This window comes from Fukomys damarensis, unplaced genomic scaffold (assembly GCF_012274545.1).
Source record: "Fukomys damarensis isolate Sample0158 unplaced genomic scaffold, DMR_v1.0_HiC HiC_scaffold_28, whole genome shotgun sequence".
Taxonomy (NCBI): domain Eukaryota; kingdom Metazoa; phylum Chordata; class Mammalia; order Rodentia; family Bathyergidae; genus Fukomys; species Fukomys damarensis.
This window is the reverse complement of record NW_022900940.1, coordinates 40,810,105-40,825,847: the sequence shown is the minus strand read 5'-3', so window position 1 is coordinate 40,825,847 and position 15,743 is coordinate 40,810,105.

Here is a 15,743-nt window from a genome sequence, read left to right as displayed (position 1 = left end):
TTTTTTCAAAGGTAAAAACATACAAACATCAAAATATATATATTAAGTATAAAATTCAGGGACTTAATGAGACCATGTCTTAAAATTTAAAAAAATTTTAAAGGTGTGGAGGCATTTTTCAGGGCAAAGTCCCTGTGTTTAATTCTTAAAAACACACACGAACCATGTAAGGTATTCTTTCAATTATTCTCTGTTATTTTGTATTATTTTCATATATTTTATATCTATGTACAATATAGGCACATCAATTTTATAATACTAACTTTAAAGAGATCTCTTAAAGAAAATTAAGGCAAGAAAAAGGTATAGTAGTCTACGTTTATGTACATATTTCATATTTCTGAAACTTTCATTTCCATAGATTTAATTTTCCATCTGGTGTTAGAAGAACTTCTCTTCACCCTGAAGAACTTCATTTTGCACCTTTTTTAGTGGGGTTGCAAGTCCCTAAATTTTTACTTATTTGAAAATGATTTTGTTTAGTTTCTTTTTTGGAGACTATAGAAATCCAGGTTGAATGACTTTTGTCTTTTGGCATCTTAAAGATTCTTACCCATTGCCTTCCAGCCTCATTTTTTTCAATTGAGTAGTCATCTCTCATTTGTTATTTGTTCTTCAATCTATATGTAATGGGTCATTTTTTGAACAATATTCTACATTTTATGTTCAACTTTCAACCATTTGATCACAGTGTGCCTAGGTGTGGTTTTCTCCTTGCATTTATCCTGCTTGCATTTTGCTGAGCTTCTTGGGTGTTTTCCCCGAATTTGGAGAAATTTCGATAATGATTTATTCATATACTATTTTTACCTGACTCTTTTTCTCTCCTCTCTGTTTGGGACTTATATTAGACCTTTTTTCTATTTATCCATGACTCCCTGAACTTCTTTTCACTTTTTCTCTAGTCCTCTTTTTTTCTCTGTATTTTGGATTAGATAGATCACTACCAGTCAATTTTCAAGTTCTGTTATCTTCATTTTTTTCCCCTTAAACCTATCTAGTTAACTTTTTGTTTTTGTTACATTTTTCAATTCTTTTATATTTTTAATTCTCTTATAGCTTCTTTGTTGAGAGTTTTCATCAGTTCATTTATTAGGCCTATATTTTCATTTAAGTCTTTGGATATATTTAGAATGAAAAATTTTGTCCACTAATTCATGAGTGTTACCTTGGGATTAGTTTCTAACTAATTCCTTTTCCCCTTTACCATACATCACATATTTCTGTTCTTTGTATCTGATAACTTGATTGTAAATAGGACATCATAAATGGTAAATTGAAGAGAGATGCCAGATTCAGTTATCTTCATCTATGAAGTTTTTTTTTTCCCTATTCCACGATATCAGTTAATTTAGCTGGATTAAACTCTAAACTCTCTCCCCTGGGGTGGCAGAAGTAGAAATCTCCACTGAATTCTTTCATTTAGTGGCAGTTGTTTTTGTTATATCTTCTAGAGTTTTCTTAATCAAGTAAAAGTATATTGTCAACTGGGGATTTGGGTAAGCTTGACCTCAGATTTTCAAGGATCATATTATGTGTGGATTCCTCCTCTCTGGGATTTCCCTTGTAATTTCCAACCTCTCTGCTAGTCTAAACTCTGTCTTTTTTACCACCTCAAGGCAGTAAGACTAACCATTTTGTCAACTCACATTGCACAGGTAGGGGAGTGCCCTCTGATACAAACATCAAATCTCATTCCTGGCCCTCCCTTCCCTCCTTCCCTGTCTTCCTCCCTGCCCCTCTCTCTTTCTGTACTGAAGATTAAACCCAGGGTTTTCTCACTGAGTTATATCCCCAACCCTTTCTAAAAATGTTTTAAAAGCTTGATACAGGGTCTCCCTAAGTTGCCCATGTGGGTGGGACTCACATTTGCAATCCTCCAGCCTCAGTCATAGGCACAATTTCTATAACTTCTTGTTGTTTTGTAGGGAGGGGGTGTTAAATTGGTTTGCTTCCTGCTGGAATCTCTTAGAGATACTAAACTTTTACCTTCATCTGCTTGGTTAAGTCATTAACCTTTCTTCATGTGCTTTGTCTCTTTATTATGGTTTAGGTTTTCATCAGGATTTTGTGTTTTCATTTCTTCCCTTTATTATTTTTAGAACAGTTTCTGGGAGGACAATGGCAGTAGAAATATCTTCATTCTGTTCTTTTGAAACATGAAGTCTCTTGACTTATTCTTGAGTGTTTTTAAATTATAAATTCTTCTTGCGCCAGGAGAGACATTTGTATTTTCTTATTGTCATGAATTTATAGGAGCTACATTTAACAAAAAGCATTTTGAAATCTGGGTGATTTGGGTACACAAGCTGTCTGAGAAGGAACAGTCTCTGGCTGGTTTGGCTTAGTTGCTAAGAACCTAATTTCAACAATACCGTCTTCTTGGGTTCCACATAGCCAGTTTTCTTACAGGATTATAGTTGCCCTCTATGCTTGCTCAGTGATGTAGGGATCTTACTTGGATAAATGAAAACTTGTTCACAGTGAGATTGAAAGGATGAATACTGGCTTCTATTTCAGGAAAAGTGATGTTGCCAGCCCTTTAAAAATGGGGTGAGGGCATGGCAGCCTCACATTTCAGCAGGAGAAAAATGTTAATTCTTGAGGTTTTATTCAAGATCTCTTTGAGAAAAATAATGTGAAAGAGTCGCTTTAGATTTCTAATGGCATTTCTGACCTTCCTGAACCCTATTCATCTTGAAGATGAATCAAGCGATCTGGGGTCATGGCCACACTACCTACCTTCTGTCTCCAGTCGCATCCATGGTTTTCCCTCCTTAGCTATCAGATTTCTCAAAGGCCTGTAAACTCACCTGTGCCTATAAGCACTGAGTACTTGGACCTCTTTGCATACTCTGAGAATGTCTGTAAAGTCTCTCCCAATCCAAGGTTGAGGGTGGATGAGGGAATCTTCATTGTTAATTAGCCTTTGGTGTGGACTGTTCCCCGTGTCCTGTCACAACAAGGGGATCATTATTCTCCCGGGAACAATATTAAGAATTAGGAATTGGAATTATATAGGTGTTGCATTTGAAACAGCTTTTAGCTGTTTTATCATTGATGTCTGACAACTGATCTCTTGTTCTGCCTTAACTACTTACTAGTTGTGTGACCTTGGCAAACTCATGTCCTCAACGTAACAAATCCAGTGTACTCCTTTATAAAGTGGAGGTGATGTTTTCCCCGACCTACTACGGAGGCTTAGTGAGGCTTAAAGGGCGGTATGGGAATGAGATGGCATTATAAAAATAAAATTATTAATATTAAGGCTTAGGGAAGTTTATCTTATAAGGAGGGGTAAATTAAAAAGAGAAGTCTTTGTTGCCAACCAAGAGTAACATTCTTAGATAGCAACATTACATAGAACAGTATAGCATGCAATCTGCGGAAAACTCCACTGCCGTATTTCCTCTCCTCTCTTCAACCCTCACTGCCCCACAGGTGCAGGCGGCAGCTGACACAAGGTGGAATGCTTTGCCTCTGTCTGCTCGGCCACCTATGCTGTTTGGTCTTGTAAGAGGGCTGACAATCAGCTCCCTGCTGCTTTCTCATCTTTCAAAATCCAATTAAACATCACTGGCCACAGCGTGGCAATTGTCTGGGCTGCACACAGTGGAACTTCACTGGGGGTGGCATTAAGAAGCCAGGAGAGCAAAGAAAAGCTCCTTTATCCTGGAAACATCATGCTCACAGCTCCTTAAAGGGTAAGGAGCCATTGTAAGTTCTAACCCATGTTCACATGGAGTGATTTCCTAGCTCTATTCCAAACTTCAAGATGGATATCAAAGGCCATGTAACAGATTTAACATGTCCACATAGACTCCCGTGCCCAGAGCAATCTGGTGTCTTAAGAATGAGCAATAATTGTGAGAAACAGTGAGTTAGTGATTTCCTAGCTCTATTCCAAACTTCAAGATGGATATCAAAGGCCATGTAACAGATTTAACCATGTCCACATAGACTCCCGTGCCCAGAGCAATCTGGTGTCTTAAGAATGAGCAATCATTGTGAGAAACAGTGAGCCTGAATGGAATGTTCCAGCAAGGAGGGTGCTGGAAGGTTAGGCTGAGGCCACATCGCAGAAGAGCTTGAATCCAGGGGTAAAACATGGAACTTTGTCTCAGCAGGAGAATGGGGAGTCTTAGACTGGATTGTAAGACTTGACCTCTGATGGAAGGCAAGAGGTTTCTGCTGTTACAGATAGGGGCTTATCTTGTGGATTATTTTATTACTTCTCACTGTTAAGTGTTTCCTTAGATTTGTTCAGCCCAGCTAGGCTCAGGGCACTAGCACACCGTAGTCACTCCCCCTTAAACATTCAGGAACGTGCTGCATCTGGAAGCATCAGAAACCGAGAAATCTGGACGCTGGCCCTGAACCTGTTACTAATCAACTGGGCATGTGAAGAAGCTATTTCTATTCTTGGGACTTCAGCTTGCTTATCAGTAAAGTGTAGGAGTGTGTGGGGGTCTAGATCGAGGACCTTTTAAATTCCTTTTGAGTGTTCTTATAGGAATAGCTTCAGCCTCTGATGTCTGTATTTTATTATACTTTGTTTCATAGTCCATGGGGCTATTCTGTTGATCTGAGCTTCTGAGGATATTCTAAAGATAAAGTAGTTGACTTAAAAAAAAATAATCCCAGGGCCACTGATTAATTTACCAGGTAGAGTTCCATTTGGGACATTTTTGAGAAAGACAATTATTGCTACCATTTCAAGGTACTCAGTTTTCAGATCTGTCTTTGTCCAGTTTACTTCCTGCTGTCAGCTGCAGAATTTATTATACGATGGAAAGATTACTGTACTTTCCATAGCTGTGAGAGATTAGAGGGAAAAAAGCATTAACAAACCCTGGAATGGTTGGGGAAGACCAGAGTCAGAAAAGAACCTGGGTTGGGTCCTGGCAGAGGTGTGAAATTGAACTAGAAAGAGAGAGAGGCAAGTCTAGGTCAACCAGGATGATGATGATGATGCAAGTCCAAGAGTCAGCAGGAGTAAAAGCTGACTTTGTGAGAGCAGGAAGCAGTGGGAATTGAGGCACAGGGCTTAAAACTGGGAGGAATGGGAAACTATACTTGAGGCTGTAGGACCTGGAGACTGAAGAGTGGCCTGGGAGGCAGGGGCATCCACATTAACACAGGAGTGTGTCAGAAGTGTAGAATCTTGGACCACTTCAGCCAACGGAATCCGAATCTACATTTTAACAAGATTCAGTGGTTTTCAGTGATACTGATAATTGAGCCCCAACCCAGCCCCTGTAAATCAGAATTTGCAGGATAGGCTTGGACACTGGAAGTCTTAGAAATCTAGGACTTGCAGGCAGGGTTGAGAACTACTGTTTTCAGAACTGTGAAGCACAAATGAAAATGCTGGTTCAGGAAATAGAAGAGATAGATTATTAATAAAGGTCAGGCAGCAGTATGAAGAGTGTACTCAGGAAACAAAGGTAATGGTGACCAACGAAATCTACAAAATAAAAGAGAAGACAACTTTATCACCGTGTCTTGATGGTTGTGGAAGTAGTTCAGCTAGAAGTTGCTGTGGGGAAGGGGTTTGTAGAGGATAATAAGTAATGTGGTTTTAGATGTTCCCATTTAGACTTGCTGGTAACATCTGGCATTAGGTAGTGTGGCCTTGGAGGGCAGGACTAGAAGTATGAATTTGTAATCCTTTATCACAGAAATGCGAGCTGAAGTGATATAAATATTACAAAATGACCAGAAAATAAAGCCTTCTGTCATATGTAAATTAGAATTGGAAGGAATTTTAGAAAACTTTTAGGACAAATTTCTATGCATGAACCAAGTGTATGGACCTCACCGATAGAGCAAGGAATGTCTTCTCAGCTTGCCCTCAATAACCCTTTGCCTACAGTCAGGGAAGGACAGGGTCAGGACCACCTTGCAGAGAGCCATGTAGAGTTCATTATCAGAAGGGTCTGGCTGGTGTGAAGTTCCCTGCCAACTCTGTGACTCATCCACACACTTTCACAGTGGTATTTTCAGAGTACAATTATGTGTAGGGGAATCTCTTTTCCATGGCTGACAATGTTGCCCATCTGTGAAGTCATTAAACTCTTGTGCTCTGAAAGCAGGGAGGAGGTAAACAGTGGGAGTAATTGTGAACCTGCTTGAATGATGGGAACCTGGGATTCACATTGTGCCCCAAGGCTCTGGAGCCCTAGTATCCTTCTCTCTGAGGGAGTGTGGGAGTTGAGCATTAATGCATGGTTCATCTCTGCAGTAGGGTGCAAATTAGATTGAAAATGCACCCTGAGATGAAAGAAGTAGGCTTGGAGTTGGAAAACCAGAATTCAAATCTAAGCTCTGTCACAAAGTCATAGCAGCCATGTCCAAGTGTCTTCAGTAAATGAGGACTTTTATCTTCCTCATAGTGCCTGTAAGCAATGAATACTGCATGTGAGAGTGCATCATCAAATACAAGGTACACTATAAATACTTTCTATAAATGACCAATGTATAGACAAGGAAGGAAGAGGGCTGAATAGAATTGAAAGATCAGAAAGAAGAGTAAGCAGGAATCTGCCTATTGGTCTACCTCTGTTGCAGTCTATTCATTCCTTCTCTTCAGTGAGACTCCACAGTCAGTCCTTAAAGGGTTTTAAGCACCTACAAGATATACCTGTTTATGCGCACAGCTGCCCTTTGACAAAATTGTGAAGGAAGCACAGTTGCCCACAGCTGGGTTGTAGGCATTTCACTTCCTGAGGACAACTGAACCCTCTTCTTTCCATTTCCCCTACTTAAGGAGTAAAGGGCTGTTGTGATATTGACAGGGATATTGGAACTGCAGGTGGAGGACTAAAGCTTTAAGCTGTAATGGAATTTCTGGCACCAGTGAACTGTGTAGAAAAGTGTAGAATTTGATCTCTTGAGTACCCTTGAAACCATAATAAACAGGCTTCCATCAAAGTTTTGGCCGGTCTTTGTGTAGAATATTTCCCAGCCCTAAAAGATGTCAGGAATTGCATAACACACATTATAAATACTATGGAATTCTGTGAAATGCATTACAATTGTATTTCTTTGTAGGGATTTTGAGAGACTTGAGAACAGGAGAGAATAAGCTATCATGTTTATTACATGATTGGTACCATTACAACACAAGGACATCAGCATTTCTTTTGCTGGCCTATTCTACTTAGCACCATATAAAGCTACAGTCAGAAGAAATCTTGTAAAAAACAATTCATTTCTATAGTGAAATGTCTTACAGTTTTAACAGGTATCAGAGTCAGTGAAGGATTTCTTAAAACACAGATTGCTAGGCCCAACTTGGAGAGCTTCAGACTCAGTAAGTGTGGGGTATAGTGGAGAACATACATTTCTTTTTTTTATTTTTTGGTACTGGGGATTGAACTTGGGACCTTGCGCTTGTGAGGCAGGCAGCAGAACCACTGAGCTAAATCCCCAGCCTCTGAGAATATGCATTCCTAACAAATTCTCAGGTGCCCCTGCTGTTGCTGTAAATAAATACACTTTTTGAGGCGGAAATATCACAGATGAAGAAACGGGCTCAGAAAGGCTGAGACAGCTGTATTCATGCTGCTAGTGAAGGTCAGGGCTGGGATTCTAAGCCTCTCACTCTTAGCGTTCCTTTTCTAGTCCTACATGGTACCATTCCAGAGTTGTGTGATGTCACTAAGAATGGCCAGAATGAGACTGACTGACTCATTTGGAAAGAGTCCTTCTGATGCTCTCCTTGCCTTCCGTCGTCTATAGTGAACTATAATAATTGGGGCATTTTACAGATTTATGAAGAAATATTTGGAGAAGGAAGGGATTGGAGGGAGAAATTTCCAAGAAGAAAGATCTATGGGTGATGAAAGGAACCCAGTTAGACAGAAGGAACTGGGAAAGGAAACCGAGAAGAAACCTGCTGCGTGTGTGCATACGTGGTAGCTATGGGCAGAAACTTAAGAATCCTGAATGATCTTCTTCATCACTTAAGCACTTAGCTTTATGGAACAGGATGTCCAATCTTCTGACTTTCGGTTGGTTGGTTACTCTGCCACATCATCAAAGAGCTGATATGTTTGTGACATGGTATGTTTGCAAAAAACCTCCCATACACCCTGGCATTCTTTATTTGTCATTAAAATAGTATCAGTGTCTGAAAAAATTTTGGAGCTCTTGATATGGTTCCCTCTTAGCTCCATGTGTTCCTTGTATTTATCAAAATGGAAAACTAACAAATATTTATCCAGTTTTGGAGATATGTTGACAACAAAGACTACCATGTGTGTCTCCTTGCTATGGTGATTATTTTGCTCAATACATGATTGATTGAGATGTCCTAAGAGTATTATAAACACACATTAAAAATAGCAATTTAAAAAAGATAAAACTGACAAAGTTCCATATTCCTGGATGCAGTACAGTGCCAATGTGGTTGTTAGAACATGAAACAGATAATCTTTAGTGAGTTATACAAGTTCCTTTCAAACAAATGCTTTCAGATCCTACAATGTTCCTCTTTGTTACTAAGTTTCTCAAATTGGAATCTCTAAAAATTAGTCTTTTCCTCGGTGTAAATTTTAATCTAGGAAAATAAGATCTGGCTATTTTGTAAAACTTTCCAACCCACAGTCTCATTCCAATTTTTAGCATTCATTTTTAAACCTTACTTTTGAAACTGAAAGGGGTCATTGCATTTTCATACTGCGTTTTTGTCAAATAGAAATAAAACGGTCCTAAATTGGCTAAGCACTCTTTACTTTGTTAATCAAATGGGCTTAAAAGAGCACAAAGCACTCAAGATTTGTGCTGCTTATTTCTAAGGGTTTTATTAGTAAAAGTGAGAGAATGAAGAGTCTTAATATTTTAATGAGTTTCTATTTAATTCCCATTCCCAAATATTGATTTAAGTTTAAAAAGCTTATGATAGCGTCAAGGATTTGTGACTTAGCTTTTTTTTTTCTAAAGTAGAAATAAAAGTAAACAACTCCACATATATGGTAGGTGCTGAGATTCTGGAATCATTTAAACTTCAGTTTTATTTCGTGAATTGAATATTTAAACAACTGCTCTAAAGAAACAAAAAGGAAACTATAATGTTTGAACTATAAAATTTCTGACGTTTGTTGACTTTCTGGATTTCCCTAACAACTTCCTGTCCTTGTAAATTTGCTCCTGTGGTTGATCCAAAACAGATTTGTATCTTTTTTCCATTGCAGTGTGACTGTATTAGTTTTATTTCTAGTAGCTAGCTTGCGGAGGTGGCCCTGAGCAGTGTTGACTAATCCACCGTTGACTGTTCCGTGTGTGTGTCTACATTCATATTTGGCATGCGCCATGGGCTGCACTTATGTGCTTGTGTGTAAAGACCCTTTCACTATCATCTCTGCTCTATGTTATCTGCTTTGAGGTTATCAGTATTGATCTTTAATTCTTAAATACTAAAGTAAGTACTGGAAATTAAAATTAAGCAAAATACAATGACTGTTTAAAAACTCATGGTGTTCCATTATTTTGAGACTATATATTTAATGATGGAATACTGTGAACTTTACAGTTTAACCGGGATGTGGCATTAAGGCCTAAAGTCGGGGTATAATGGTCAGAATTCAGATCAAGCAATGGAAGAGCAGCCTCTGGCCACACTATTTAGATGGTTCCCTCCCCCTTTTCTTTTCTCTCTAATTGGGTATATTTAAGTTTACTTAAATTCTGTGATTCAACTGGATGATATGTGTCAGAGGCTGTACAACATTATTCTTAACCTTTGCAATAAATCAGTAAGATGGGTCATATCCATGTTCTTAAGGTGAGGAAACTGAGGACCCAAGAGGGTAACTAACTTCCCCAAAACAACATAGCAAGTATCTGGCAGGGCTGGGATTTGAGCCTAAATTTACAGGGCTCCAGAGTCCTGGGTCTCCAATATACCATATTAAGAATGTTATGAATCCTTAGTGATGGTGTGCTACCATTTATTTCACAGATGGTAAACTGAAGACCCGTTCTAATGGAATGTAGACAGTGTATATTAGACTCTGCCATGATTTCCCAGCTAGGGAAGTGGAGAGGATTGAATACACCGGAAAGTGATAAGAATTCATTCAGTGGGGATGGGAATGAACTGGTTAAGGAACTGGAATCACTTCGTCTTCTGTGAGACACAAATCCTGCTCTTCAAAGGAATAGTCACTTGATGAAAGATAAAGACCAGCTGGAATCCACTTGCAATGAGGGCAAAGCAAATAGAAAGGACTTAAAATTTCTCTAGGTGGAGTGTGAGTTGTCACTGAGAAGTCCTGAGGGAGGAGAAGGATGAAGGAGGAGAGACTGGCTAGTCAGTACTGTGGGAAAGGGGCCTCTGTAGGCTGGGAGCTACCTGTCTATTCTCGCTGTCCAATCTTAAAATAGTGTTTTCCTTTTCAATAAACACAATTAATAAGTAACATTGTCTTAAGGGACCCATCAGACCACTCTGCAGCTATAAATCTTTTCACCTTCTGATCTCCCTTGCTCACTGAGGTTAGAGGTGTTTTTATAAAGGACAACTCTGATATTTCTCTGCTCAAAAATGGCCCACAGTAGCCTGAACAGCTGCTTTCAAAGTATGGCCTATGGACTTCCGAGAGGTAAGATTTCTAGTTTTAGCAAATAGGAATACAGGAAGCCCAATTAAGTTTGAATTTCAAATAAACAACATTTTAAAGTATGTCTCATGCACTATTTGGACATTCTGTATTTTATCTGGGAACCCGACCGGGACGGGGGGTGTATGTGCAAGACCTCTCAAAGGATCTTTGAGGTAAAAACTATTTTCATAGTAATACTAGACTTATTTGCCTTTTCTACTGACCTGACATTTGCACCGAGTACAAAATCAGCAGTGTTTACAACTGCTGGTGTCTTAGCATGAATCAAGGCGGTGACACCAAAGTATGCTGGTGATGCATTCATGCTAAAAACAACAATAAATAAAAAAAGGAACAGTACCAGCTCTACCTAAGACTCTCCCTGAGGAAGTCCAAATCATTAATTTTATTAAATCTCACCCCGTGTATAGATTTCAATATGCTATGTGACAAACTGGGACAATGCACAAGACATTTCTGTTGCATTTAAATGACTGCCTCATTTGTGTGATGGTTTAAGGTAGGAAGCCGATGGGTTACTTTTCTCATGGAACACTATTTTCTGACAGGCTATGGTTCTTCAGACCTATTTGGCAGACATTTTATTGAAAATGAATAAAGTGAGCTAGCTACTTCTAAGAAAAACTTGACAGTATTTGTGCCAATTATAAAATTTAAGCTTCACGTGAAACTTAGAATCTTGAAGAACTTCTACCTACCACTGAGAGCTTGACAGCTTTCCAATACTTAAAGATTGTCTGATAAAACTGGTGGTGATAAAAATGAATGTGGTTTTTGATACTGTATAATGAAATATGTCAACATTTGGAAAACCGGTGTGACTCGGGGGACTTTATATGTTCCAAATGACGTATGCAAGATGATCCCAAATTCTGCATGGATAAGATATCCATTCAAACTGTGACAGAAATTGACAGATTTTAATGTAACAGCATACACAAATTTTCACTGGGAGGATTTCAAATCCCACATTTCAAATAAGCTTTAAAAGTCAGGTTTTGGGGTCAGAGCAAAGAAGAGTAACAGTTATCTGAGAAGGCTATTAAAACAGTCCTCTGTTTCCAACTTCATATTTGTGTGAGGGTGGATGTTCATCATATGCTTAAACCCAAACATCCTTTCACTAAGGATTGAACGCAGAAGCAGATGTGAGAATCCACCTGTCTTTTCAGCCAGACAGTAAAGAGATTTGAAAAAAAGGTAAAACACTGCTATTCTATTTTGTTCCAGATAATAGTTCTCATTTTTAAAAAAGTATATTAACATGTAATGCACTTATTGCTATGTTAAAGTGAACTATAAATGTTTTCTTCAGTATTCTTAGTTTGAATTTTAAATACCAATAGATAAAATCTAGCTCTTTGGGGTTTACCTTAGTTGTTAAAGGGGCTCTGGGATCAAAATGTTGGAGAACTACCAAACTATAGGCTAACACCTGTTCTGTGAGGCAGCTGTTAAGGACCTCCCAGAACCCACTACAAGCTGCCTTTGCAGCCTTACTCCTCCCGTAAGCACCCTCAATGGGCTGGCTACCTCTCAATCTCTGCACGTGTTCCTGACTTTGCCTATGCCATTTTTCTACTTGGAACATGTTCCTACCCACTTCACTGCCTGTCTTGGTGGTTGGTGGATCAGGGCTATCTTAGTGCCATGGCCTGTGAATGGAAGGACTCATTGAAACCTAACTTCACAGTGTGTTTATGGATATATTCTGTACACAGCCTTCAGGATCTGTTTGTTTCCCTTCATTAGAATTCCTGGTGTGTGAAGGACCCAATTTTCTGTTTTATATTTTTCCCATCTAAAGGCCAAGTGTACTGTCATAAACTTTATGGGATTCTGGTAAATATTAGCTGACAATTTCTAGTGAGATCCATGAGCTTTTATGATCTCATGCAGATTAATCAGAATATTTAGTGCCTGCTGTGGGCATGACACTTGGCAGGTGGGGAGGGGGCTAAGGAGGTGATGTTTTTTCATTAAATAAACAATTTAATGAGATGGGTGATAATGTTTGCTTGAATCTAGATCAGTGCTTTCAATGATACTTTTGGCTGACTGCACTGAGCTGGGTTTTCAGCGCTCCACAGACTAAGGAGGTGATTCAAGCATAGGCAGCTGCACTGTGGTTGGAAAGACAGGATTTATAGCCAAGAAGCAACCAAACAAGACACAAGAAGGTTCATCACCAAAGGGAAGGTCAGGTGCTATAAGTCTGTAGGGGAGAGAAGGTGGGTACGGGGGCCATAAATGTATTTAGGTGGCTAGAGCAACCACAGAAGTCTTCTGGGAGGAGGGAGGGACTTGAAAGAGGGTTATTAAATAGAGAGGGTTTAGTTAGAGGTCATCAAGGCAGGAATTTCAGGTCAGTGAATAAACTCCAGCCAAGGCAGAAGCAGAAATGAGCCCAGCATGTTCACTGCTTAATGAGGAGACTGCTGACCACAGTGAAGGTGAATGGTGCAAAAGGATAAGGCTGAAAGCTAGTCAGAGGAGTTTGGGCTGGTTGTGGAAAGAAAGAAGTGACCCGGTTCTTTGGTGAGGGAAGTGACACCGTGTTTCCTGAACACAGGATGGATAATTTATCAGAGAAATAACAGGGCTGGCGTATCTAGTTTGTGACCCAGAGGCGCCAGGTGGTGAAGCTTTGGATGGGGCATCAGCAGGGTCTCTGAACTGCATCACACGTGGGCAACCACATCAGGAACGCCAGCTCTGTGCCTTTAAACGGGAGTATTTTCTGCTACAAGGGGATGGGCAGTAAGACCCTCACACTAAAGTGTTAGTGACACAATTGGGTCTTGGCACATGTGACTGATTTAGAGCGTAATTCTTTCATTTTAGCCCTTCCTCATGTTTTATTGTGGCAGCCCCTAACTGTGTGTGGTTTTGGGAAAGTTACTCAACCCCTAGGAATCTTGGTTCTGTCATCTGTAAAACAGGGGAATTAGTAGGACCTCTCTCACAGGCTTATTATGAGAACTGAATTAATATCTGTAAAATGCCTAGTGTAGAACTTGTCACATAGGAAGCTTTAAAAAATATTAGCTGCTACGTATCCATTAATTCATATTATCATGGCAATATAAATATTTAAATAACTCAGGCCAAAGCATCCAGAGCCATGCAGAGTCAAGGCCCTCAAAACAAAGCAAAGATATAAAACACTCGCTAGAGATATTGCAAAGGTGCAACTCATCGCAAAGATGAAACATTAAAAACTTCAACGCCATAAACTCATTAAGATTAAGAGTGTGGAACGCAGACACTCAAGTCGCCATTGAATCATGTCACTTTTCAGCAACAGGACCTTCATTGGCTTCCACTGCGGAGAAGACAGATCTGGTCTTTACAAGCCAGCCAGCCAGCCCGCCTTCTTCCACAGGATGTGAGGTGGACTCGCCAGCCTCCTTCCCTCCCTAGCCCACCCCAGCTTCCCCTCAACCACACTGCTCCACCTTGCATATCAGTCTCTCTTGTGCCTTCATTCTTACCCCAAAGCTAATTCCTCTCACCCCATTCATGCCCTATAAATTTAGGCCTGTTTTTAATAAACCGTTTAGAGCAGTTCTAGGTTTACAGGAAAATTGTACAGTAAGTAGAGCTCTCACTGATTCCTTCTTTCAACAGTTTTTTTGCTGTTCTTTCCTCTCCAAAGTGTGATGCATTTGTTACCTCTGATGAACCAACACTGATGCATGATTCTTAAAGCCCATACTTTACATTTGGGTTAATCTTTGTGCTGTGCAGTTCTATAGGTTTTGTGACAAATGCAAATGTCCCACAGCAGTGATGGCAAACCTTTTGGAGCTTTCAGTGATACAAACAGCCCACTAGGGTTCAAGTGCCATAGGTTCGCCACCTCTGTCCTACAGCCACGATTGCAGTGTCACATAGAATAGCTTCACTGCTCTAAGGCTGCCCTGTGCTCCATCTGTGCTCGCCTCCTCATTAGCTTTAAGAATCAGGTAAATTCCTTCAATCATAATTAACCACTTCGATGCGAACGTAGGACTTCCCAGCTGCTGTGCTCGTATGGTAGAGAGATACGTACATACTTCTCTTCTGTCACCAGATTGTCTGTCCTTGAAGGAGGAGATGGGCCTCGACTTCATCCTCACAACACCCAGCCCGGACACTTATTCTTAACGGGTGCCTTGTAAATGCTGGCTGAGCTGAACTGTGAGTCAACGTTAGAATGAGATTTTATAGAAAGGATCTCAGGAGACAAGGCTTTACACCTAGAATTCTGAAGATAACCTGAATACTTGTGAGTTTCATAAGGGCTTCGTGGAAGTGTAAGTTCTCTGGCGTGTAAGTTCTTTTATCCTTCCAGATTTCGGCTAAGAAGCAGCCCCAGGTGGCGGAGCGTTATATTACTACCAGGCCATGGGGTTCATTTTTCAACTCCTCCTCTCTCCAAACACGGGTTAAAAAAAAAAAAAAAAAAAAGAGAGAGCCTCGTTGCTTGGGACAGTCTAGACTGCTCGCAGGAAGGCCTCTGGACAGTCTTCTGGTCCGCACTCTTCCCAGGCCCTCCAACAGCCAACTTAATTCACACAGCGCTTTCTGCTTCCAAGACACTGTTCCTAAGCGTTCTAAAACGATGCAGGAACAAGCAGATCAGAACACAGGCAAATAAACTGAATCCTGTGAAGTAACAAAGGAGACACCCTTCTCCGACAGACAGCACAGAGCTGAATGAAGAATACCAGTCATCCACCGTACAGTGCTCTCCCCTCCAGATAGGAGCTGCCGCTCGCAACCTCCCCCACCCACCCCAAACAGGAGGCCGCTAAGGCATAAAACAAACTACACGTTCAGCTCCCAGGCGGGAGCCAACACTTTCCGCAGCCCCATCTACTTCTTTGAGCAGCACTGGCGGTTCTCAAGACCTTGGCGTGTACTTCGCGGTACCTGCCTCCCAACACACGTGGGGGCGGGGCAGTGAGCGGAGAGCACGGGGAGCAGGAGGAGCTCGGGGCGCCGGGCTAGGGCTGAGGGCAGTTACTGGGGCCCTAAGCCTGCTCTCGGAGCGGGGGTCACCCCTCCGCCCCCGCAGCCCGAAAGCCGGAGGAAAGCGCGGGGGAGAAGCCCGCCCGGCTCCCGGCGCTA